At 38.2% G+C, this 25,706-nt stretch overlaps 1 protein-coding gene and 1 pseudogene across 1 annotated transcript in view; both read right to left on the bottom strand.

Annotated features, from left to right (window-relative positions):
- LOC137234912 (paired box protein Pax-5-like) overlaps positions 1–25,706 on the bottom strand; it is a 2,462,599-nt gene that overhangs the window by 985,952 nt on the left and 1,450,941 nt on the right. The gene's annotated exons all lie outside the window — the stretch shown is intronic.
- Positions 14,120–25,281, bottom strand: LOC137234417 (ATP-dependent RNA helicase SUV3 homolog, mitochondrial-like; annotated as a pseudogene).

Raw genomic sequence — 25,706 nt, 5'->3', positions numbered from 1 at the left:
ATCATTATTTTACGTGTCGGCCGTACCGTTTCACCAAAATGTTTTGTCTGTTTTTTTTTTTGTATTGTGAGTTAATAAAGTTTTCGATGTATTAAATTTTTACGGTTTGTTAAAGTATTTCAAAGTATTTGATATGTTCAAAATTACTTAAATCTTCGCACAATGTACTATGTATATGCATATGTCTTTCCTTTTTTTTTCTTAAATGCCTCGCTCTTAGACACAATTTATGTAATATATGCATATACATACTCACCCTATAAAAATTTATTGAAAGTATATATGTGTAAGGCCAATTTCGTTTTTTCGATTTGTGTCAAAAAAAAATGTTTTGAAAGTCGTAGATACTTTAAAGTGATGCAAAAAAAAATTCAAAATATATGTGTATCAATTTTGTTTCGAATTATATCTATTACATATATGGGATTATCGGAAACTACTTTAATTGACTAATAAATTTGAGAATATCCATTTCACTTTAATTTTGAACGATGTTAAAAGTATGTATTTTTATTGTATGTATTCACGTTTGATTTAGACTGATTATATTTCAAGCTATACACATATTACTTATGAAAATTTAGAGTTATTATGTATGAAAATATTATAAAAATTGGCAAAGTTGAAGAAACAACCGATATTGCGGTTAGGTTTTAAGAATTTTTCCGGAAAATAAAGATTTTAGGTTGATCGAATTTGAAAGAAATTTTAAGTATTTTTGCGAAAAATATTGATTTGAAATTAACCGAATTTAAAGGTATTTTAAGTATTTTTGCGAAAAATGTTGGTTTGAGATTGACCGAATTTAAAGCAATTTTAAAAATTATATCGAAAAATATTTATAAGAAAAATTATGTATACATATGTATTTCAAAAGCAACTACATATTACATCTCAAACATACATTCATACTGCAAGCTACGCCTCACCATACGCTTTCACCGCTGCTGCTGTTCTGCTGCTGCCGTCATCACTTCGCTGCTTACAATTTTCGTTCAGCTTCCTTGTGCAGCTGCTATTTTGATGTGCCGTTATTTATAGTGGCTTCGCTTGGTTCGGGGTGCCGTACATTGCCTTGTCCCGTTATGTTGGGTACAGCTTCCCTTCAATTTGTATGCCGAAACCTCTGTATGTGTTATATTTTTTTGTAGGTTTTTGTATTTTGTATTTTTTTTGTAAAGATTTTTGTATTTTATATTTTTTGTAGATTTTCGTATTTTATATTTTTTGTAGATTTTTACATTTTATGTTTTATATATTTTCACCAATTGCGCTGCCTTACGAAGGTGGCCTGGTGCTCCATCCTACATTAAATTTGGCAAGCTGCCTCACGGTCGCCATGTGGCGTTCCTTATGGAACTCCTTCAGAAAAATTGTTTTTGTGCGCACGCTAATGCACGCACGCTCCACTCAAACACCAAGAAAACAATCAAACACGAATTTTATGCTTAGTTTTAGTTTGGTTTTAATTAGGTTTAGATATAGTTTTGTTTACTGTAGAATAAGAGTATTTTTTGTAAGTAGTATCACTTAGTTAATTTAACGTAGACTTAGATTTAGTTTTCTTTTTGTAAATTTGTCGTACACGCCAAGTCTCTGCCAAAATTAATAATGATGATGGCCGCCTTTTCATTACGAGCCGACCTCCCCGTTTTCAACTTGTTTCAACACCTGTTGTCCATTCACAATAGACAACAGGGTTGCACCAAGTGGGAAACAGGGTAAGATCATAAGGCTGCTGTTACAAGGGGTGACTTTAGAATTTGTTTGTATGATATGGGTATCAAATGAAAGGTGTCAATGATTATTTTAAAAGGGCGTGGGCTTAGTTCTATAGGTGGACCCCTTTTCGAGATATCGCCATAAAGGTGGACCAGGGGTGACTCTAGAATGAGTTTGTACGATATGGGTATCAAATTAAAGGTGTTAATGAGTATTTTTAAAAGGGAGTGGGCCTTCGTTTTATAGGTGTTCGCCTTTTCGAGTTATCGCCATAAAGGTGGACCAGGGGTGACTTTAGAATTTGTGTGTATGATATGAGTATCAAATGAAAGGTGTCAATGATTATTTTAAAAGGGCGTGGGGCTTAGTTCTATAGGTGGACCCCTTTTCGAGATTTCGCCATAAAGGTGGACCAGGGGTGACTCTAGAATTCGTTTGTGCAATATGGGTATCAAACGAAAGGAGTTAATGAGTATTTTAAGAGGGAGTGGGCCTTAGTTCTATAGGTGGATGCCTTTTCGAGATATCGCCATAAAGATGGACCAGGTGTGACTCTAGAATGCGTTTGTACGATATGGGTATCAAATGAAAGGTGTTAATGAGTATTTTAAAAGGGAGTAATCCTTATTTCCATAGGTGGACGCCGTTTCGAGATATCGCCATAAAGGTGGGCCAGGGGTGACTCTAGAATTCGTTTGTGCAATATGGGTATCAAACGAAAGGAGTTAATGAGTATTTTAAGAGGGAGTGGGCCTTTCTGGACCAGGGGTGACTCTAGACTTTGTTTGTACGATATGGGTATCAAATGAAAGGAGTTAATGAGTATTTTTAAAAGGGAGTGGGCCTTCGTTCTATAGGTGTTCGCCTTTTCGAAATATCGCCATAAAGGTGGACCAGGGGTGACTCTAGAATGAGTTTGTACGATATGGGTATCAAATTAAAGGTATTAATGAGACTTTTAAAAGGGAGTGGTGGTAGTTGTATATGTGAAGGCGTTTTCCAGATATCGGCCAAAATGTGGACCAGGGTGACCCAGAACATCATCTGTTGGATACCGCTAATTTATTTATATATGTAATACCTGCCAAGATTTTAAGGGTTTTTTTATTTCGCCCTGCAGAACTTTTTCATTTTCTTCTACTTAATATGGTAGGTGTCACAACCATTTTATAAAGTTTTTTCTAAAGTTATATTTCGCGTCAATAAAACAATCCAATTACCTTACCATATTTCATCCCTTTTTTCGTATTTGCTATAGAATTATGGCATTTTTTCATTTTGCGTAATTTTCGATATCGAAAAAGTGGGCGTGGTCATAGTCGGATTTCGTTCATTTTTCAAACCAAGATAACGTGAGTTCAGATATGTACGTGAACTGAGTTTAGTAAAGATATATCGATTTTTGCTCAAGTTATCGTGTTAACGGCCATGCGGAAGGACAGACGGACGACTGTGTATAAAAACTGGGCGTGACATCAACCGATTTCGCCCATTTTCACAGAAAACAGTTAACGCCATAAAATCTATGCCCCTACCAAATTTCAAAAGGATTGGTTAATTTTTGTTCGACTTATGGCGTTAAAAGTATAATAGACAAATTAAATGAAAAAGGGCGGAGCCACGCCCATTTTTAAATTTTCTTTTATTTTTGTATTTTGTTGCACCATATCATTACTGGAGTTGAATCTTGACATAATTTACTTATATACTGTAAAGATATTAAATTTTTTGTTAAAATTTTACTTTAAAAAATTTTTTTTTTTAAAAGTGGGCGTGGTCCTTCTCCGATTTTGCTAATTTTTATTAAGCGTACATATAGTAATAAGAGTAACGTTCCTGCCAAATTTCATCATGATATCTTCAACGACTGCCAAATTACAGCTTGCAAAGTTTTAAATTCCCTTCTTTTAAAAGTGGGCGGTGCCCCGCCCATTGTCCAAAATTTTACTAATTTTCTATTTTGCGTCATAAGTTTAACTCATCTACCAAGTTTGTCGCTTTATCGGTCTTTTGTAATGAATTATCGCACTTTTTCGGTTTTTCGAAATTTTCGATATCGAAAAAGTGGGCATGGTTATAGTCCGATATCGTTCATTTTAAATAGCGATCTGAGATGAGTGCTCAGGAACCTACGTACCAAATTTCATCAAGATAGCTCAAAATTTACTCAAGTTATCGTGTTAACGGACGGACGGACGGACATGGCTCAATCAAATTTTTTTTTGGATCCTGATTATTTTGATATATGGAAGTCTATATCTATCTCGATTCCTTTATATATGTACAACCAACCGTTATCCAATCAAACTTAATATACTCTGTGAGCTCTGCTCAACTGAGTATAATTAAGCAATCCTTTTGAAATTTGGTAGGGGCATAGATTTTATGACGTTAACTGTTTTCTGTGAAAATGGGCGAAATCGGTTGATGCCACGCCCAGTTTTTATACACAGTCGTCCGTCTGTCCTTCCGCATGGCCTTTAACACGATAACTTGAGCAAAAATCGACATATCTTTACTGAACTTAGTTCACGTGCTTACTTGAACTCACTTTATCTTGGTATGAAAAATGAACGAAATCCGACTATGACCACGCCCACTTTTCGATATCGAAAATTACGAAAAATGAAAAAATGCCATAATTCTATACCAAATACGAAAAAAGGGATGAAACATGGTAAGGTAATTGGATTGTTTTACTGACGCGAAATATAACTTTAGAAAAAACTTTATAAAATGGTTGTGGCACCTACCATATTAAGTAGCAGAAAATGAAAAAGTTCTGCAGGGCGAAATAAAAAACCCTTAAAATCTTGGCAGGTATTACATATATAAATAAATTAGCGGTATCCAACAGATGATGTTCTGGGTCACCCTGGCCCATATTTTGGTCGATATCTGGAAAACGCCTTCACACCACTCCCTTTTGAAACTCTCATTAATACCTTTAATTTGATACCCATATCGTACAAACAAAGTCTAGAGTCACCCCCGGTCCACCTTTATTGCGATACCTCGAAAAGGCGTCCACCTATCGAACTAAGGTCCACTCCCTTTTAAAAATACTCATTAACACCTTTCATTTGATACCCATATCGTACAAACAAAGTCTAGAGTCACCCCCGGTCCACCTTTATTGCGATACCTCGAAAAGGCGTCCACCTATAGAACTAAGGTCCACTCCCTTTTAAAATACTCATTAACTCCTTTTGTTTGATACCCAAATTGCATACCCACCTTTATGGCGATATCTCGAAACGGCGTTCACCTATGGAACTAAGGATTACTCCCTTTTAAAATACTCATTAATACGTTTCTTTTGATACCCATATTGTACAAACAAATTCTAGGGTCACCCCTGCTCCACCTTTATGGCGATATCTCGAAACGGCGTCCACCTATGGAACTAAGGATTACTCCCTTTTAAAATACTCATTAACACCTTTCCTTTGATACCCATATTGTACAAACAAATTCTAGGGTCACCCCTTGTCCACCTTTATGGCGATATCTCGAAAATGCAACCACCTATACAACAACCACCATTCCCTTTTAAAACCCTCATTAATACTTTTAATTTGATACCCATATCGTACAAACAAAGTCCAGAGTCACCCCTGGTCCACCTTTATTGCGATACCTCGAAAAGGCGTCCACCTATAGAACTAAGGGCCACTCCCTTTTAAAATACTCATTAACTACTTTCGTTTGATACCCATATTGCACGAACGAATTCTAGGTCACCCCTGGCCCACCTTTATGGCGATATCTCGAAACGGCGTCCACCTATAGAACTAAGGCCCACTGCCTTTTAAAATACTCATTAACACCTTTCGTTTGATACCCATATTGTACAAACAAATTCTAGGGTTACCCCTGGTCCACCTTTATGGCGATATCTCGAAACGGCGTCCACCTATGGAACTAAGAATTACTCCCTTTTAAATACTCTTTAACACCTTTCATTTGATACCCATATCGTACAAACGCATTATAGAGTCACCCCTGGTCCACCTTTATGGCGATATCTCGAAAAGGCGACCACCTATACAACAACCACCACTCCCTTTTAAAACCCTCATTAATACCTTTAATTTGACACCCATATCGTACAAACACATTCTAGAGTCACCCCTGGTCCACCTTTATGGCGATATTTCGAAACGGCGTCCACCTATAGAACTAAGGCCCACTGCCTTTTAAAATACTCATTAACACCTTTCGTTTGATACCCATATTGTACAAACAAATTCTAGGGTTACCCCTGGTCCACCTTTATGGCGATATCTCGAAACAGCGTCCACCTATGGAACTAAGAATTAGTCCCTTTTAAATACTCTTTAACACCTTTCATTTGATACCCATATCGTACAAACGCATTATAGAGTCACCCCTGGTCCACCTTTATGGCGATATCTCGAAAAGGCGACCACCTATACAACAACCACCACTCCCTTTTAAAACCCTCATTAATACCTTTAATTTGACACCCATATCGTACAAACACATTCTAGGGTCACCCCTGGTCCACCTTTATGGCGATATCTCGAAACGGCGTCCACCTATGGAACTAAGGATTACTCCCTTTTAAAATACTCATTAACGCCTTTCATTTGATACCCATATCGTAGAAACGCATTCTAAAGTCAACCCTGATCCACCTTTATTGCTATATCCCTAAATGGCGTCCACCTATAGAACTATGGCCCTCTCCCTCATAAAATACTCTTTAAGCCTTTCATTTGATACACATTCCAGGGTTTCTCTCGTTTCATTTTCCTACATGGTTATTTTCCCTTATGTTGTCACCATAGCTCTCAACTGAGTATGTAATGTTCGGTTACACCCGTACTTAACCTTCCTTACTTGTTCTTATTATGTTTTGCGCATATACCGTACTGAGTTTTGCAATATGTGGTTATTGCTGTATATATATATATATATATATATATATCTATATGTATATATACGAAGTGGTATGTGCAAGTTTCGGCGGGAAATGAGGATTTTTGGCGGGAAATAATAATCCTCGAAATATGAAAATTGCCTTAATTTTTCGTTTATGTGTATTTTTTCCGTGATGGGGGTATATTATATCTCATTTAATACTCACGGTTTACGAAAAGGGCGAAGCTACTTGCGTTTTTCTTGCGCTGGTTTCCTTAGTGGCGTCAGTTGACCACAAAAGCAAAATTTAAGTAAACTTTGTTTGGTTCGATTTACTCAATTTTTTTCTAGAATCGAATCGAAAAAATCGATTGTTAAAAAAATCGAATCGAATCCAGCTCTAATGTTATCAACTCTAATTCCACAGTTGTTGCTAACATTACGACAGCTAATACTGCGACATCGTGCTCTGCTACTTCTCATTATTTTACTCATGTCGCTGCTAGCGCGGCTAACAACGCAGCTGAGCCGTCGAATAATACTTCGGTACACAAAAAAGTAACGAGTACAGGAAAAGAGTTAAATCGTAATTCGCGTGCTTTTGTTAGTGGCATTAATGACAATGCTGATTTGGATGTGTTTGTGAAATATAAGTGGATCCATGTCTCATATTTTAGGCCGTCAGTTACTGAAGAGAGTATTGCTAAATACATTTCTTTTCACTTTGGTATTGCTTCCTCCAAATTAGCTTGCTTCAATTTGACTAAGAGAGATGTCGATGTAAACTCTCTGGTGCGAGTCTCATTTTAAATTCGTGTGTTTGCATTTGAGTACAGCAAACTTTTTAACGCTGCGCTGTGGCCTACCAACGTAATTATTAAACCCTTACGTTTTCTTCCGAAGCCCGGAGAAAATCCTGTAGTGGCGTAGACCTAACTAATTCCCTAAACAATTGTCTTAACGAGCAATTGCCCCTAAATTTGTTAGACAATACCACTCTCTGTATTTATTATGTTAGGGGTCTTAATACTAAATTAGTGGATCTTTTCGTACAAAGTTATGACTTCAGTTACGAAGTTCTGATTCTTACTGAGACATGGCTGGAACCATCGGTGTTTAATGATGAAATTTTATCGGATTCTTATGAAATCTTTAGGAAAGATCGTCTAAACAGGGTTGGTGGTGGCGTGGTGATTGCCTTGCATACCAGGTTCTCTGCGGAGGAAATGAATTTCGCAGACTCTAATGATGTTGAGTTCCTTTGCGTTAGAGTAAAACTCTCTTCTATTTACAAATATTTTGTAGCATTATATATTCCGCCCCAGTCAGATATTTCTATATATATAAAACATGCTTCCCTGGTGAGGTTGGTATTTTCTTTGGCTAGGTCTGTTGATTCTGTCATCGTGGCTGATGATTTTAATTTGCCTTGTGTGTCTTGGAATCTTATAGATGGTTTGTTAGTTCCCACATCATATCGCGATATATTCTACGAATTTCTAAATGCCTTTACAGATATTGGCCTCTATCAACTGAATAGGATTCATATTGAATTTTGTAAATGCTTACACTTAGTTTTTTCAGATTACTCGTCGAATTGTTCAGTGAGTCGATGCGATCCAATAGTTCTGCCCGAACATGTATACCATCCGGCTTTGGCTTTATACTTGAATTAACTCTATGCACCGGAGCGTAGAACTATTCGGAATGTGCCTTCTGCCCGGTTTCTTTTCAGGAAGGCTAATCTGTCTGCGATTATTGAGGAGGTTTATAAAATTTCTTGGCCCTTCTACAATGGAGATGTCGAAAGGAGTTGTACACACTATAACAATGCTTTGTATGCGATATTTCACAAATGCGCACCTATATCTAACACCTCTTCAGCAATTCCAACTTCTGCTTCGAGAAACGCGTTCTTTTAAGAGATTTAAATTATCCGGATCAAGAAGTGACTATGCGCCACAGGTACAATAGGCTTCAGAGAAGATGTATGCGGATTACTTAAAAAATATTAAGCATAAAATTTCCTCTAATCCAAAGTCGTTTAATTTGTTCGTCAACTCGAAAAGAAAAATCAAGAGATTTCCATCTGTAATGAAGTTTAACGATCTAAGTTCTAATGATGACAATTAAAATGCCAATATGTTTTCCACCTTCTTTAAATCTAATTACTCCACTGCCTATGACTCCCCGACATTGAACTATCCATTCAAACTGTCCTCTCTTAATTCAGCATTTGTTCCGTATATTCATACGGAAGACGTACTAAGACATCTGGAAGGCCTAAAAATTTCCTATTCTAGCGGACCTGATGAAATTCCATCTCCTGTGCTAAAAACGTGTGCTGAATTCCTGTATAAACCTCTTACATGTCTTTTTAACGCATCCCTAAAGCAAGGGCCACCGTGGTGTGATGGTAGCGTGCTCCGCCTATCACACCGTATGCCCTGGGTTCAACTCCCTGGCAAAGCAACATCAAAATTTTAGAAATAAGATTTTTCAATTAGAAGAAAATTTTTCTAAGCGGGGTCGTCCCTCGGCAGTGTCTGGCAAGCGCTCCGATTGTATTTCTGCCATAAAAAGCTCTCAGTGAAAACTCATCTGCCTTGCAGATGCCGTTCGGAGTCGGCATAAAACATGTAGGTCCCGTGCGGCCAATTTGTAGGGACAAAAAGGACAAAGAGGAGCACGATGCAAATTGGAAGAGAAGCTCGGCCTTAGATCTCTTCGGAGGTTATCGCGCCTTACATTTATTTCTTTTTTTTTAAAGCAAGGGATATGTATTTCCCAGAAAGTGGAAAGAGTCTTTTATAATACCACTTTACAAAAATGGGAATAGATCATGTGTTTCAAATTACCGAGGAATAGCAAAGCTTAGTGCTATTCCCAAACTCTTTGAATCGATCGTAAGAAAGCAACTAGATCATAGGGTATCCTCAATTATTGATTTGTGTCAACATGCTTTTTGCTCGGGTAAATCTACCGTGACTAACTTGCTTGAGTTAACAACTCATGTGCTGAACGGATTTAAGGTTAACAGCGAAATTGATGTAATTTATACTGATTTTAGTAAAGCTTTTGTTAAAGTTTCCCATTCACTTCTTCTGTTCAAACTCGCTTCCCGCCTTTGTTTCTATCTTGGATATCTTCATACTTAATGGATAGAAAACAAACAGTTATATTTAATAACTGTAGGTCAGAAGCTATAAATGTTACTTCTGGTGTCCTCAAGGTAGTCACTTTGGTCCAGTGCTGTTTCTGCTGTTCATTAACGATCTTCCAAATGTTTTGAAGTACTGCAAGCCGCAAATGTACGCTGATGATGTCAAACTTCTTATGCCTATCCGCTCACCTGTAGATAGATCAAATCTACAATCAAATCTACATTAGGGCGTCAACAGCAAGGATCCACAAAAGATTTATAAAAGTTACGAGGACGTCGGGTTTTGGGATCTAGCCCAGAACAACCTGTCCGATGCAACCATCGCTTGCCCGTGATACACTGACAAGAGTATGACCGTCCTAAAAAGATTCTTTTACGGCAAACGCAGCAAACCCATTTCTCTGGATCTGAATCAGGAGAAGGACCCGGATTGGGTTCGATACCTTCCCGAAGCAAGAGAGTATGGCTCAGTCCCGCTGCAAGGAGCTGCTGGGAGGATGACAATTTGTGGGAGGGACGTAACAAATTAAATGGGGTAACACATTTTCTACTCGTTTAAGACTGTTTAGGTGGCCATGTCGAAAATTGGTTGGATATGGTCGAAAGTGGTATCAACGGACGCGCATCACTGCCAGTTATAAGAAACTAATTACGAAATTTAACTCTTTCTAACTGTTCAATAGTTATTCAAAAAAAAAAAACAGGCGTTTTCTATGTCAGCTTAACATCACCTGTACAATTTCGCGGTGGCAACGGCGCGCACCCACGGAATTGTAGATGAGTAGATTTAAGCGGAAAAAGGAGGAAATAAGAAAACGAAAATTTTGAATTAATATTCAGGATAACAAATAGGTTTATTGAAAGGTATTGCAAACAACAAGTGTTAAGTAAAATTATAACAAATGTTGTGGGAATTAATTTAGATATTTCGGAATATTCAAATGAAATAAATTTGGTATATTGCTTACCTCACATGGACGTTGGCAGTATGATTTCGCTTTGACCGCTGGATCAAAAGAGCCCGCGCGCTTGGCAGAGAAAAGCTATGAGCCCACTATGCGGCCACTTTCGTTGAGTTTCCCTGCCGAAAGTTGCTGTATAGTCGGTCCATAGCAGTAAAGTAAAAAAAGTTTAAAGTAATGTGTATAAACTATTCCAGCTTATACATATTAATGTATGTGAGTATTTGTGAACATACCTTTATGAATATATTGTTAACTGGGTACATTGCTACGAGGGAGGGCAGATATATTTAGGCCTGTGGCCTAAACATATCGGCCCCTTGCCGTAAGCAACCAAAAAAAAAATTTTAATCAGATGATTAAGAGAGCATACAAGCCACCACACGTCCACGTAAGGCTATACGTCGATGTGCAGATGCGGACTGCGAGCACTGCACGTCGTAGGATAGACTTCGTGTCTCGTTCTCCTGTGAAGAAAGAAATAAGTTATTAATTAAACGTACGTGGTTTTTGATTCCGTGCAGTAATTACTTATTTGTATGAAAACTCTTATTTTTGAGAGGCTCCTGAGACTACCAGCCCGAATACAGCCGTATGGGTCAGGAGACCGCCAACTGTTGTTGCTGGCATTCCGCTCACCATCATTTCGGCGTATGTACCTGCGCCGAGTGTAAGCCGAATTAGCGATGAACGGTAGGAATGTGGGTCAGCCAGCCGCATGAACTGGAATGAAACAGCAATCTTTGGATCTACATTGGATGGCGGATTCAACCGATAGTGGCTTGCAACAATTATTGCTTGAGTGGTTAAGTGTATGGATGACCCGAATTTCCCGCGGAGGATTATTGTGCATTACCCTGATCCTTGACGCTCTAACTGTAGGTCGCGCACAAGCTCTGCATCGACAATTGTGCTTGTGGACAGGCGTCCCGTTCGGAAGCCGGCTGGTACGGCGTCTAATAGCGCTTGTCTGCTGTCGACTTTGCTCGCGTTACTTTGGTATGGAGCGGTTTTGTTTCGATTTTACCTCGTTACGCGTTTAGTTGCTCTGGGCCGACCATGCACAGTGTCTCCCTTCGATGATGTGGTATGGAGTTCGGTGTCCTGATGCCGCCAATTATCCTGTTCTTGTCGTTCTTTCTTGAACTTTTCCGCTTTCCATTCATGCTGTAACAGTGGCCAAAACCTACGCTTTCCAAGATTGATGGTTGAGGGGTTTTGTTCGGCTCTAGCCATTTCTTCTTCCAGCTCTGCCTCCTCGACTTGTTGGTCCCGATAAGTGGATCGACAACTCGTCGTCCGATTGGTTGTCGTCGGTGACGATGGTTTCTGCGCGTACAGTACGTTGGTCCTCGAGGTGTAGCGTAGAATGATGCTTCTCGTTACACATTTTGCATCGATATTTGCTTTTGCAGTTGTCAACGCGATGAAACGGCGACAGACAATTCGGGCAGTGTTTATGTAGTAGGACAGCCCGTAATCTTTCTTCGGGCGACTTGCTTCTGTACTCATCGCAGAGCCTCATACTGTGATTCCTACCGCAGAGCTGGCAAGTGACGTCGAAGCGCTTGGCGCTTCCCTCTGACTTGGCCAATAGAGTTTCGAAATGGGTCATGAGCTGCAAGGAATATCGATAACATTGATCATGACTACATTAATTGGGTGGGTTCTGTTTGGGTGGCGCAAGATGACGGAAAAGCAAAAAGGGAAAAATCTTAAGTGATTTTAATAATCGTATATGCAAATGATGCCTTAGGGCGGTATCAGTTAGAACTTTACGCCAAACTTCAGCCCTAAATTTAACGTCAAAGCCCAATTTGTGAACCTTTAAGAAACGAAATAAAATACGACTTTTGTCAAAGCTATTATAGGGTCGAAGTTGCCTAACTTTTCGTTATGTTTTGAATTTTAGTCATTCATTCTGATAACTTTAATGAACTTCGTACGCCTTTATACTATGTTCAAACAGAAAAATAAATTTAGGAAATTTCGATTTAAATTGAGTGCTGTTCATACAACTCGATTTAGCTTACACAATAGTAATTTGAAAGCTGGTTGGCTCATCTCTACAGCAAGAACATACCTTTGTTCAGACTGTAAAAATGTGCGTGTTGGTATTAGGCGAATGATATGGAATGAAAACATAAAACTTTGAAATTTTTGTGTGTTGTAAGAAAATGTGTTCAATGTTTTGGTTTCATTTTGAGTTTGCCATTTTCTTTTGACAATCCCTACTCCATTGAAATGAAAGACATAAAATCAGCTGATGGGATGAGCCAACCATATAGTTCAGCCATGCGTAACTTACGTTTAAATATACTCAATAAACACACTTTACAATGTTGCATTTGCAGCTTGAAACAATTTATTACGCAATTTTTTTTAAATTGGCAATTTATTATTACAATTTATTATATGCCAAATTGCGTAATAAATTGCCCAAATAGTATAAATTGCCAATTTGGTGTGTGTTTGAACCTAGTATTACTTTGTCGTCAAAGTTGAAGTCGTACGCAATGCTAAATTTTATCTGACGCCGACTTTTAGCACTAGTTTATTTAGAAATTTATGTTTGTAATATTTGTCGGTAGGTGCCGCGGAAGTAGTTCTAAGATTTATTTTAGATTTGTGGTGAACTCCATTTTCACAACAAGTGGCATACCACCACAAAATAAAATATTGGTTTGAAACTTAGCTGAAAATCTATTAAAATAGTTCGTTTTAACTATTCACCAGCATTATCAACGAGTACTGTTGATAATGCTATAGCTCGTTAAGTTAGGTTTTCTTTTGAATTTTAACTCTTCATTGATGAATAGTATTGAAATGTTGTCGTGCATAATGTGTTTAGTGTACGAAACGTTTAACGTCGATAATGCAGTGCACTTTCTGTCAGGAATGCAGTGTAGACTTTTTGACGTTTGCTACGCTTTTTCATTTCCTGAATGAGGAAACGTCATTTATTTACGACATGCGGTGAGTATAGTTACTGTTCATATAGTAAAATTTGCTAATTTTAACCTCCTTTCTTTCTTTTCATTAATTCATTATTAAATTTTTTTCATTTTCAGGTAACAATGTTTCAATGAACAGTCATATTAACTGAAAATACTTCATATGCTACTACCGGCGCTGCTATTAAAGGGCAAATTAAATGATTTTTTGGGAAATCGTATAAATCATGGCGCTCAATGGGGCTGACGTGACCGATTTTCTCATGCAGCGTGTCATAGAGGCTGATGGCAACGTACGTATCGCGTATTAAATTTACGCCCGGTTCTCGTGAGGACATCGTTTTCGCGCAAAGATGGCACACTACGCCATTCAGAGCCAACAGCTGGAGGAACGTTCGACATTTTACGCTGAATAAAACACAAATCGTGTTTCAATACGGTAGCCAAAAGTAAAAATTCATTCCATCAAAAACGCATTCGAGATGCATAAAATCAGAAATAGTTTTAGGCAAGGCAAAAGGCCATCCATAGTTGCGTGCAATAAAGTCGAAGGTAATTGGTTCATTGCGACTATATTGTCTAGCAATATTTAGGAACTTGGAGCATATGAACGGCATTTTCTTATTGATGGTCACACAGCAAAATAAATAACGTGCGCGCAATGGCAATTGAGCATGTTCAATAATTTCTGATAAAAACTTAAAATCCTCAATATTGCACATAAAGTAAAGTAAGTCGTCGACGGTGCAAAGATTAACAAATATGTCCATTAAACTACTAAGCGTAGATTTCGGCAAATGATATGCATAAAGTTGAATTTGATCCGCCGTGGAATGTAAACCAGCTTGTTTAAATGGTTCAGGTTTCTCTGCTAAAATTTTGCGTAATACATGCAAATCGTCCGATTTGAATGTGGTAACATAACCGTGTTCCCACTGTGTGCGATAACGTCCAGCGCGACCTGCTATCTGCAGCGCAGATGAAACAGATATTGCATCAAGTTCACGTTCACCTTTTTCGTTCATTCCAGGGTTGATTATTGAGAATATAATGCGTCGTATGCTCAAATTGAGCCCCATACCGATGGCATCATTTGCCACCATAACTTTACAGCTTTTCTCAGGATCATTGAATTTGGAGCTTGTGCTAAAAACATGAAACCGAAGAGATATCATTTTTACTAAAGCAAACAATGCAATCACTAGGCTGTATATAACCTAAACTTAGTAATGCTGAGTCTTCAATGGTTAGCTCGGTAAGTCTTTCGCAATTATGCACTTCTGCTGTTTCGTTTGTTTTTTCGCACATTTTTTTTTTTTTTTTGCAAAGGTTCGAAGGCACCAGCTTCACCGAAAACATGTATCTCTTCAGCGATGAGTCCTAGAAAGGCCCGCGTTGTAGGGTTCTTATTATCTTTATTTAACTTTGTATTTTAGTTACTTTGAACTTTTTAATTTTTAAATGTATTATCAATATTTTAAATATCAATATTGATTTTCAATTTTCAAAAATTTTCTTTGTTGTGAAAAATAAAGAATAATTTGACGCACACATTTATGCGTTTTAAAAAATATAATTTAAACGTTTTTTTAATAAAATAAAAACGCTTTCAATTACTACATTGGCGATCTTGCCAACGGACTTTAAGACTGCGTCGTTGTCAATCAGTGGATAGTTTTTCTAACATATTTTGTGTCTACCTACTATCAAATATACTAAACACATGTAAAATATTTAAATTACTTGAACGTGCACAAAAGCCAAACCATTAATGCAGTGATTATTTTAAAATTCAAAGGCTATTTTTATAGAATTTAAATAACAGAGATATTCCAAAAATATACTAACTAATTTTTATAGTGTAAAAACATTTAAAGAGAGTTTTGATTAAAACCTAGACTATTATTTACAAATAGTTTATATGTAAAACTTTCACTTCAACATCAACAAATTAGTTGATCAAGAATCTTAAAAACTTTACTACAATAGTGAACAAAAATAAAACAATTATAAAATTAAAACTCTATCATATATCGACAATCCTCAACATTGTGCAATACAAATTTTTCTTCTATCAAATTTCCATATTATCTACCAATAACAACAATCAACAATTTTCGATTAAACTACTCCTCAATCAATTTAAATCGTATCATAAGTTGGGATCAAATACCATACCATCAACAAAAAGTATCATTTTATTACTATAATCAAGATCATCACACGCTGCTGTATTTTTAAATAAATTCGTTAATGACATTGCAAAATAATAAATACCATTGCAAATTACAAATGCCATTGCAAAGATGCTTTCTATATAATTTAAATACAATAACTAGAAGTTTAAGGTATGTGAATTGATTAAAATTTATATTGCTGGTGAGTGAATATCAAGTGATTCAAACTGCTAGAGTGATATTAAACGCATCAAGTAGTACAATATATATAGATATATTTTTAATTTATTTAATCGTTGTAAACTCTCTCTTTAAATTATCTATTTAATACATTTTCCGATATAATTACTGATTAATTTTACAGTTTTTTTGTTCGTAAACTCCTTTTCATTTAAATTAACATGTTTCGTTCACCACAACATAACACACAAACATCTACATTTGCTAATAATTTAAATAACTCTTTGATAGATTTAACAAATGACACTCCTCAACAACAAATTACAAATCCATATACAGATGTTACTCAAAATGAAATTTTGTCAGTTTCAGTAAAACTTCCACAATTTTGGACTAATTGTCCGGAAGCATGGTTTATTCATGCCGAAACACAATTTAGTACTAAAAACATTACACAAGAAAACACTAAATACGAACACATCATTACAGCACTTCCGCAGGAAGTGATAATAACTATTTTGGATTTTATCCAAAATCCCCCCATTAATAACAAATTTACTGAACTTAAAAAAGTGTTGATAGAAAGACACTCACTTAGCGAAAATTCGAAACTTGATAAAATTTTAAACGATTCTGAGATGGGTGATCGTAAGCCATCAGAATTGTATCGTTCATTAATTATATTAGCCGGATCAAATTTTAGTGAAAATATTTTAAAGAAAATTTGGATGCGTAAACTTCCTAAAAATTTGAGTATGATTTTGGCTAGTTCGAGTTCTAATAATATTACCGAATTAACAAAATTAGCAGATAATATTTGGGAAGTGATAAACAAAAATGAAGTATTTTCGGTTAGTAATTTTTCGGATACAAAAGCACAAAATTCTGTTGTTGAAAACTTGGTTAAAACCACCTCTTTGGTGAGTGAAAATTTTCAGAAACTTTCTTTGGAGTTAGGTGAAATTAAAATAGAAATGTATCGGAATCAATCTAGGTCGCGTTCTAATCCTAGAAACAGTTTTAGAAATTTTTTTAGGCGTCGATCTAACTCGAGTAATAATCCAAATTGGTTGTGTAGATTTCACTACAAATTTGGAAATAATGCTAGAAGTTGTGAACAACCTTGTTCTTATAACAAAAAACAAAGATTCAACAAACTAAATTCTTCCATTCTTGCAGCGACGAACAGCGGAAATTTAGAATTTTCGACGCGTCGCTTATTTATTTTTGATAGAGAAAATAAACAAAATTTTTTAATTGATAGTGGAGCAGAAATTTCGGTATTACCCGCATCTAAATTTCCTCATACGAAACGTTCCGACATAATTCTCACTGCAGCTAATGGCTCAACAATTGCCACTTACGGGAAAAGGCTTTTAAAAGTAAATTTGGGTTTAAGACGTGAATTTCCCTTTACATTTTTGATTGCGGATATAGCCAAGCCAATAATTGGCGCTGATTTTCTTTGTAAATATGGTCTTCTTATAGATATTAAACATAAACGTTTAGTAGATCCATTAACCAATCTCTCAGTTAATACAGTATCCTACTTTTGTGATATTCCATTACCTAAATTATTTGTGGTTGACAATAAATTTACAAAATTATTAAAAGAGTTTCCGTCACTTATTTCAGAGCCAGATTATACTAAACCTGTTAAACATACAACAGTACATCGACTTGTAACAGAAGGTAGTCTTCCATTTTCTAAGCCCAGGCGCTTAGATCCGGTTAAATACAAAGTCGCGAAAACGGAGTTTGATTTCTTAGTTAAAACAGGCATTTGTCGGCCTTCAAATTCTTCAGTAGCATCACCACTTCACCTTGTACCTAAAAAAGAGTTGAATGATTGGCGTCCATGTGGTGATTTTAGAAGATTGAATATTGTAACTGTTCCCGATCGTTATCCCTTACCTAACATTCAAGATTTTAATATGAATCTTCATAATAAAAATATATTTTCAAAATTAGATTTAGTTAGGGCATATCACCAAATTCCTATGGCTGAAGAAGATATTTATAAAACTGCTATTACAACTCCTTTCGGTATGTTTGAATTCATGAGAATGCCTTTCGGACTTAGAAATTCTGCACAAACCTTTCAACGATTCATAAATGAGGTAGTAGGTGACTTAGATTTTGTATATGCTTACATCGACGACTTACTTATTGCAAGTACAGACGAAGAACAACATTTAAAAGATTTATGTATCCTTTTTCAACGCCTTACAGAGTACGGTTTAAACATTAAACCAAGTAAATGTACTTTTGGTGTAACGAATATAGATTTTTTAGGACATAACATTTCTGGAACTGGTATTCGACCTTCCGCTGAAAAGGTATCAGCTATTCGCAATTTCGAACGTCCAAAATCAGTTAAGCAGGCACAGAAATTTATTGGTATGGTAAATTATTATCATAGATACATTCCAAAACTAGCAGAATTTACAAACAAAATTTATGATCTAATTAACAAAGTAAATAAGAAACGTGACAAAACTTTGGTATGGGATGAGAATTCGAATGAAGCTTTTGAATGCATTAAAGATAAATTTGCATCTACGATATTGTTAAATCATTTTAACAAAGATGCTAAATTATCTTTAACAGTAGATGCATCTAACACAGCGATTGGGGGCGTTATACAACAAAATTACAATAATAAAATTGAGCCCATTGCATTCTTTTCTAAAAAACTTTCTCCAACTGAAATTAAGTATAGTGCTTTTGATAGGGAATTATTGGCGATTTATTTAAATATAAAAAATTTTAGATATCTTTTGGAAGGACGACAATTTACAGTTTATACGGACCATAAACCTTTGACTACTGCTTTAAATTCAAAAACAGAACGAAGTCCTAGACAAACGAGACACTTGGAATTTATAGCACAATTTACTGATGACATACAATACATTAAAGGAGAATCCAATGTTGTATCAGATACGCTATCTAGAGCTTTTGAGGTTAATGCAATATATAATACAGAACTGAATTTTAAAATTTTACAAACTGAACAACAAAAAGATGATGACTTAAATCAACTTGTATCTGATTCTCAATATCTAAATTTAAAGTTAATTAATATTCCTATTTTAAATTTTAATATTTGGTGTGAAATTTCAGGAGTAATTTGCGAAAGACAGTATTTGATATTTTACATGGGTACAAGAGCTACACGACGGCTCATAGTTAAAAAATATTATTGGCCTAATATGAATAAGGATATTAATATTTGGTCAATAGACTGTCTTAATTGTCAAAAGTCTAAAGTTTATCGTCATACAAAATCCCCTGTTGTCAAAATTCAAATTCCCAAGAATAGATTTGAACACATCCATTTAGATATAGTTGGACCATTACCTATTTCAAAAGGACATCGCTATATTTTAACGATTATTGAAAGATTTACTCGTTGGCCTGAGGCATATGCATTAAAAGATATTTCAGCAACTACAATTGCAAATAAGTTTTTTAGAGAATATATTTCTCGGTTTGGAGTTCCGTTAAAGATAACAACTGATCAAGGTAGCCAATTTACATCGAAATTGTTTTCAGAGTTAACTAAATTACTTGGTAGTCACCAAATTACAACATCCGCATATCACCCTCAAGGAAATGGTATGGTTGAAAGGTTTCATAGACAATTAAAGACTACTATAATAGCTAGAGAGGACACAAATAATTGGTATGACGAGTTACCTGTCATATTACTTGGTTTGCGATCTATTTACAAAGAAGATATTTCGGCTACACCAGCGGAAATGGTTTTCGGTCAGAATTTACGTTTGCCAGGGGAACTTGTTGTGCCATCAGCTAAAAATTTCTCATCAACTGAAGTTTTAAGTAATTTACGTGAAAATTTTCGAAATGTTAGATCAAATTTAAGTCATCATAAAGATGCTGATACTGGAATTTATGTTCCAAAAGATCTTCAAACTTGTAAATTTGCATTCGTTCGAGTCATTAATAAACATTCATTACAACAACCATATGAAGGACCTTACAAAATTGTGGAAAAAGACCAAAAATGTTTTAAACTTGAAATAGATAATAATATTAAAACTATTCCTATTGATAGATTAAAACCGGCAATAATTGAGACAACAGACACAAACAACACCAAGAATTTACATAAAAAGAGAGTTACATTCAATTTGTTTAATGATAAATTTTCTTGAAGGGGGAGTAATGTAGGGTTATTATTATCTTTATTTAACTTTGTATTTTAGTTAGGATAGGATAGGTTAGGTGGTAGCTGCCCTGATAAGGATAGCTCACTTGGACAAAACGAAGGTCCGTTGTGATACCACATACACCAAAAATAACGGTGACCTAGATCCAGCTACTTAGAGAATCGTTGGGTAGCAACGATAAAGCTCCGAATGATACCGATCTCAACTTTGGATATATCCTCGGGAGATCCAAGTGAGTCGCGACCGAAGTACTTTCGCCTAATTCTGGCAAAAGCTGGACAATCAAGCATAAAGTGATTTGGTGATTCCACCTCATCATCCTCCATACAGCTGCAGCAGGATGGAGTTTCCAGTATATTAAAACGTACCGCATGGATACCCATGGGACAGTGCCCTGTCAAAACCCCAATGACCATTGATAGGTGAGCCTTAGTGAACCCAATTATTTCAGCAGACCTCCTACCATCCACTTTCGGCCAGAAAGATCTTGCTACCCTGCAAGACGTGGTATCCGCCCAACGTTTGCTGAGCTGATTCGAGGCCCAGCTATGTAGGAGCAATCCACAGGTGGCCAGCGGGATCCCGAAGTCCCTACAGCCATCTTCATCCGGTTCAGTTGTACCGATGCGGGCTAAGAGATCCGCTTGACAGTTACCCGGGATATCACTATGGCCCGGGACCCAGATAATCTTAATTGTAAAATAATTCGATGCAATCGCAAGCGAGGTCAGGCACTCCCAGACCACCCTCGATCGCACTGTAGTTGAGCTCAAGGCCTTGATAGCCGATTGGCTATCAGAGTAGATGTTAAATTCCCTAACCGTGGTAGCACTGGATAGCATTCCATCCACCGCATCCTTAATCGCAGCAATTTCCGCTTGGAATACACTGCAGTGATCAGCCAACTTAAACTTGCGGCTTAAATTTAGCTCTTGACAAAAGACCCCCCCACCAACCTTTCCATCCAGCTTTGACCCATCCGTGAACAAGTTAACCGGTCCCATGCCCCAGATAATTCCTCTTCCACAATCCTCTCTCTCTGGAATAACTGGGGTGAAGGTTGTATAGGGAGCTGTTATCGGCATACAGTAGTATGTTCTGTCCGGGATGAAGTCGAAACTGGTAAGAAGGCTAGAGTGTCCGCGGTCAGAAAGTCTATATCCCATATCACGAAGCCTGACCAACGACCTTGCCGCGGCCGCCTTTCCCGCAATATCTACTGGGTATATGTTCAGCATGACGTTCAGTGCCAAGTTAGGCGTTGTTCTGAGAGCGCCACTGATACCGATCTGCGCCGTCCGTTGCACTGACACTAACATTTTGGAGGTGTTCCCCCCGTCCAGTGCTTTCCACCAGACCAGCACCCCATATAGCAGAATCGGTTTGACCACCATCTCATAAAGCCAGTGTACTATTCTTGGTGAGAGTCCCCATCTCTTTCCGATAGCTCCTCTGCAGCAGTACAAGGCAATGGCGGCCTTCCTGGCCCGATCTTCCACATTGGGTCTCCAGGACAGTTTCTTGTCCAAAACAATCCCCAAATATTTAACCCTATCAGAAAGTACCAACGGTACCCCTCCAATCGAGGGAGTTCTGAAATCGGACACCTTATATCTTCTTGTGAAAAGGACCAATTCCGTTTTTCCCGGGTTGACCGCCAATCCACATGATTCAGCCCACCTAGCCACAGTATCCAGGTAGCCCTGAAGAACATCGCGCAGGGCGCCCAGAAATTTGCCTCTGACTAGGATAGCGAGGTCATCTGCATAGGCAACCACCCGACAACCATTGGCTTCCAGCTCCACAAGAAGCTCGTTGACTACCACAACCCAGAGGAGAGGAGATAGGACACCCCCCTGTGGCGTGCCCCTGCACACCTTCCTCTTAATTATGGCCCCTCCCCACTCCGCTGCGACAATTCTGCCGCATAGAAGTTTGCTAATAAATTCAACCAGAGCCGCCTCGACTCCTAAACCCACCAGAGCTCTTTCGATTGACCCCGGTAAGACATTGTTAAAAGCTCCCTCGATGTCTAGAAAGGCACCCGGAGCATACTCTTTGTGTTCTAGGGACCCCTATATTTGCTTTGCAATCGAATGGAGAGCCGTTTTCCGTCGATTCTGCCCTTGCAGTACGCAATTTGTGAAGCCGACAGTAACCCCCGAGGTATCCTTTCCCGTAGGTACAGGTCAATCAACCGCTCAAACGTCTTAAGAAGAAACGACGAGAGACTGATTGGCCTGAAATCCTTAGGTGATACATGAGAGCTTCTGCCGGCCTTCGGAATGAAAATAACCCTAACCGTGTGCCAAGACTTCGGGATATAGTTAAGCCTGAGGCAGTTAGTATATATGATGGCCAACCAGCGGCAGGAAATCCCCAAAGACCTTTGAAGCTGCGCAGGAATGATTCCATCCGGGCCCGGAGACTTATAGGGCTTGATCGACCCTATAGCCCAGGTTATCTGACTTTCCCGTATTGGAATGGCAGGCACTTCTGCATGGCCAACGACCGCCGACCATGCAGGCGAAGATCCCTGCGCAACTGGGACATATTGAAAATGATTGTCCAGTAAAAGCCTTAGGGACTCCTCGCTACTCATCGACCAGTCCCCACCATCAATTCTCAGATACCCCAGAGGAGCGGGGTTCCTAGAGAGTATTTTTCTAAATCTCGCGGATTCATTGCAGCCTTCTACGTTTTCGCAGAAGCTTTGCCATGCATCTCGCTTGGCTATCCTTATTTCATATTTATAAATCCCCAGACTCACCTTATAGAGCTCCCAGTCGGAGGGTAATTTACTCCTCCTGGCTCTGTTGAAGAGCCGCCGACTGGACGCTCTTAGGTCGTCAAGAGAATCCGACCACCAGGGCGGCTTGCCCTTCCCCCTGTAAGTTTTCAATGGGCAGGACAGCTGAAAGGCGCTATTGCTTGCCGAGGTGATGTTTTCCACCAGAACGTCTATCTCAGATTCGGACAGGCCCGAACTAATGATAGGCACCGCAGGCAGTAGCTCTCCCAGCTTCCTACAATACAAGTCCCAGTTAGTACTTTTAGGGTTCCTAAAAGATATTTTACCGGGACGTTCTTCGTTCACTGAGAACTGAATATATCGGTGATCAGAGAAGGAGTGCTCGTTGAGAACCCTCCATCCAGATATCCGACCTTCCAGTTCTCTACTAACCAGGGTGAGGTCCAGGACCTCCTCCCTTAACGCAGTAATAAAAGTCGGGTCATTCCCCCTATTACATATACAAAGTCCCTCATCTACAATAAAAGTAAATAAAGACTCACCTCTAGTGTTGGTATCCGAGCTTCCCCAAATGCTATGATGCATTTGCATCGGCACCGATGATCACGCCAACACCTCTCCGCCTTGCTTCAGCGGTGATTTCACCCAGTATCGCAGGTGGTGGTCCCACTACGTCCCCGTGGGGCATGTACGCTGAGACCACCCACATTTCATTACTTCCTCGCTCGAGGCAGACCGTGGTTACGTCAGCATTGCTGAAATTAGAGAGAATAAAAGCTTTAATCTCTTTTTTAACAAGCACACAGGATCTAGGCCTACTTGCCTCCCCATGCACCAAGGTGTTGAATTTTCCAGTCCTTAATCCAGAAATCTTACTGCCGTTACTACTCAGCCACGGCTCCTGGACAAGGACTATATCCACTCCGCCTTTTTCAAGGCAGATCACCAAATTTGCGGAAGCCGCCTTACAGTGCTGAAGATTGATTTGACGGATTTCCATCAAAAGCGCTCTTCTTCCGCACCCCATCCTTGGCGGATTCGTATTAGTATTGTCCATTCTAAAAAAGTCCCCCCTCAAGGCCGCTATCTGGAGCCGATTGTGTAGTCGCCCTTTAACGATCTCGTGGTTATCTATGCTACGCAGGGAGGCCACGCGAGGGTTGACGCATTACCTTATGAGTAATGCGTTCAGAGCCAGACCGGACGCGAAGCGGGAAAATCTTCAACCGCACCTACACCACCAACTTAACGGCGACGGTGCCGGAACGTACCTTGAGGCCCGCCACGGTTTTAACGGGACGTGGGCAGGTGCAGCATTAGCCTACCAGCCATTTTGGTAGGGTTTCACCCCGACCTACTAAAGTGGCAGAATACCGCACCTACCAGCCCAATGTCATCAAGTAAAAATGTAAAGTGAAATCAAAGTCCTAAAACAGTCCAGTTCGTCACCGTTGTGTACCGATCTTGACTCTCCCTCCCCTGAGCTCGGCACAATGACTCAAGGGGTGCGTGTTTTATCGAGTTGTCCTCTCTAGATCCGCCATTATCAGTAGAAGCAGGGGCACCTCGTGCAGGACGTGATAACTAATCACGCGTGACATTCGTCACTATGGCCGGTCTAAGACTGATATCAGTCCCTGATCCAGAGCCTGAAACCACTTATGATATCCAAGCCAAGTATCTTAGCCCCCTGTATTTTAGTTACTTTGAACTTTTTAATTTTTAAATGAATTATCAATATTTTAAATTTCAATATTGATTTTCAATTTTCAAAAATTTTCTTTGTTGTGAAAAATAAAGAATAATTTGACGCACACATTTATGCGTTTTAAAAAATATAATTTAAAAGTTTTTTTAATAAAATAAAAACGCTTTCAATTACTACACGCGTACACGCCCAGCCTCTTTGTGGGTCAACAAATGCTGTTGCATTTCATCTATAACAGCAACTTCATAGGCGTATTGACAGATGACATTTCCACTGTACACGCTACGTGACTCGCTGGTGTTTCCTCATTTATACCAAATTTTTATTCTTCTCCTGTTACCGGATCGCAAGGTGTGCCTTTTTCATTAGATTTGTTAAAAACTTCCTTGGATAATAGCTTCAATGGTCCGCAATTTTCCCTGAATTAGTAGGGCCAGCAGGCAGCTCGTAAAAGACGCGAAACTTTTAAGTCATTCGAAGTACAACAGAACAACGCAACGCAACGCAATCTATTGCAAAAGCTTATTTAATGTGTTTACGAAATCTGATATTCATTATATAAAAGAATTCCAGCTTCCATACAATAACAAAGTGAACTTCCGTTAAAAAAAAAATAATTTTTTGTTGCGCTCCCTCCCATTGATGCTTAACAAACGCTCTCAAAAATGTCCAATAATCAAAATGTTATAGCTGGTTCACCCGTCTCACCACATCCGATACCCAAAGATCGCAAGCTAGGTGTGATCTTACCGCTTACTGGATATTCGGTTTATGCAACAATTATGGTTATGTAGTGATGCACATGATATTATTGCACAATTTCAGCATGTACCTAAAGGTAACAGTAAAACTGAGACTGAATATGATAATTCAAGAAAATGTCATTTGGTGTCGACTGGTGCAAATTTATTGGCGGATATTTTACCTTCATTGACTGTGAGAATCATCATACCTTTCCTGCCGTTTTGGGTAAATTTTAAAATATTGCTTGCTATAATATTGCAA

Source organism: Eurosta solidaginis, chromosome X, assembly GCF_040869045.1.
Source record: "Eurosta solidaginis isolate ZX-2024a chromosome X, ASM4086904v1, whole genome shotgun sequence".
In the NCBI taxonomy this organism is placed as follows: Eukaryota; Metazoa; Arthropoda; class Insecta; order Diptera; family Tephritidae; genus Eurosta; species Eurosta solidaginis.
This window is presented reverse-complemented; position numbering and strand designations above follow the sequence as displayed.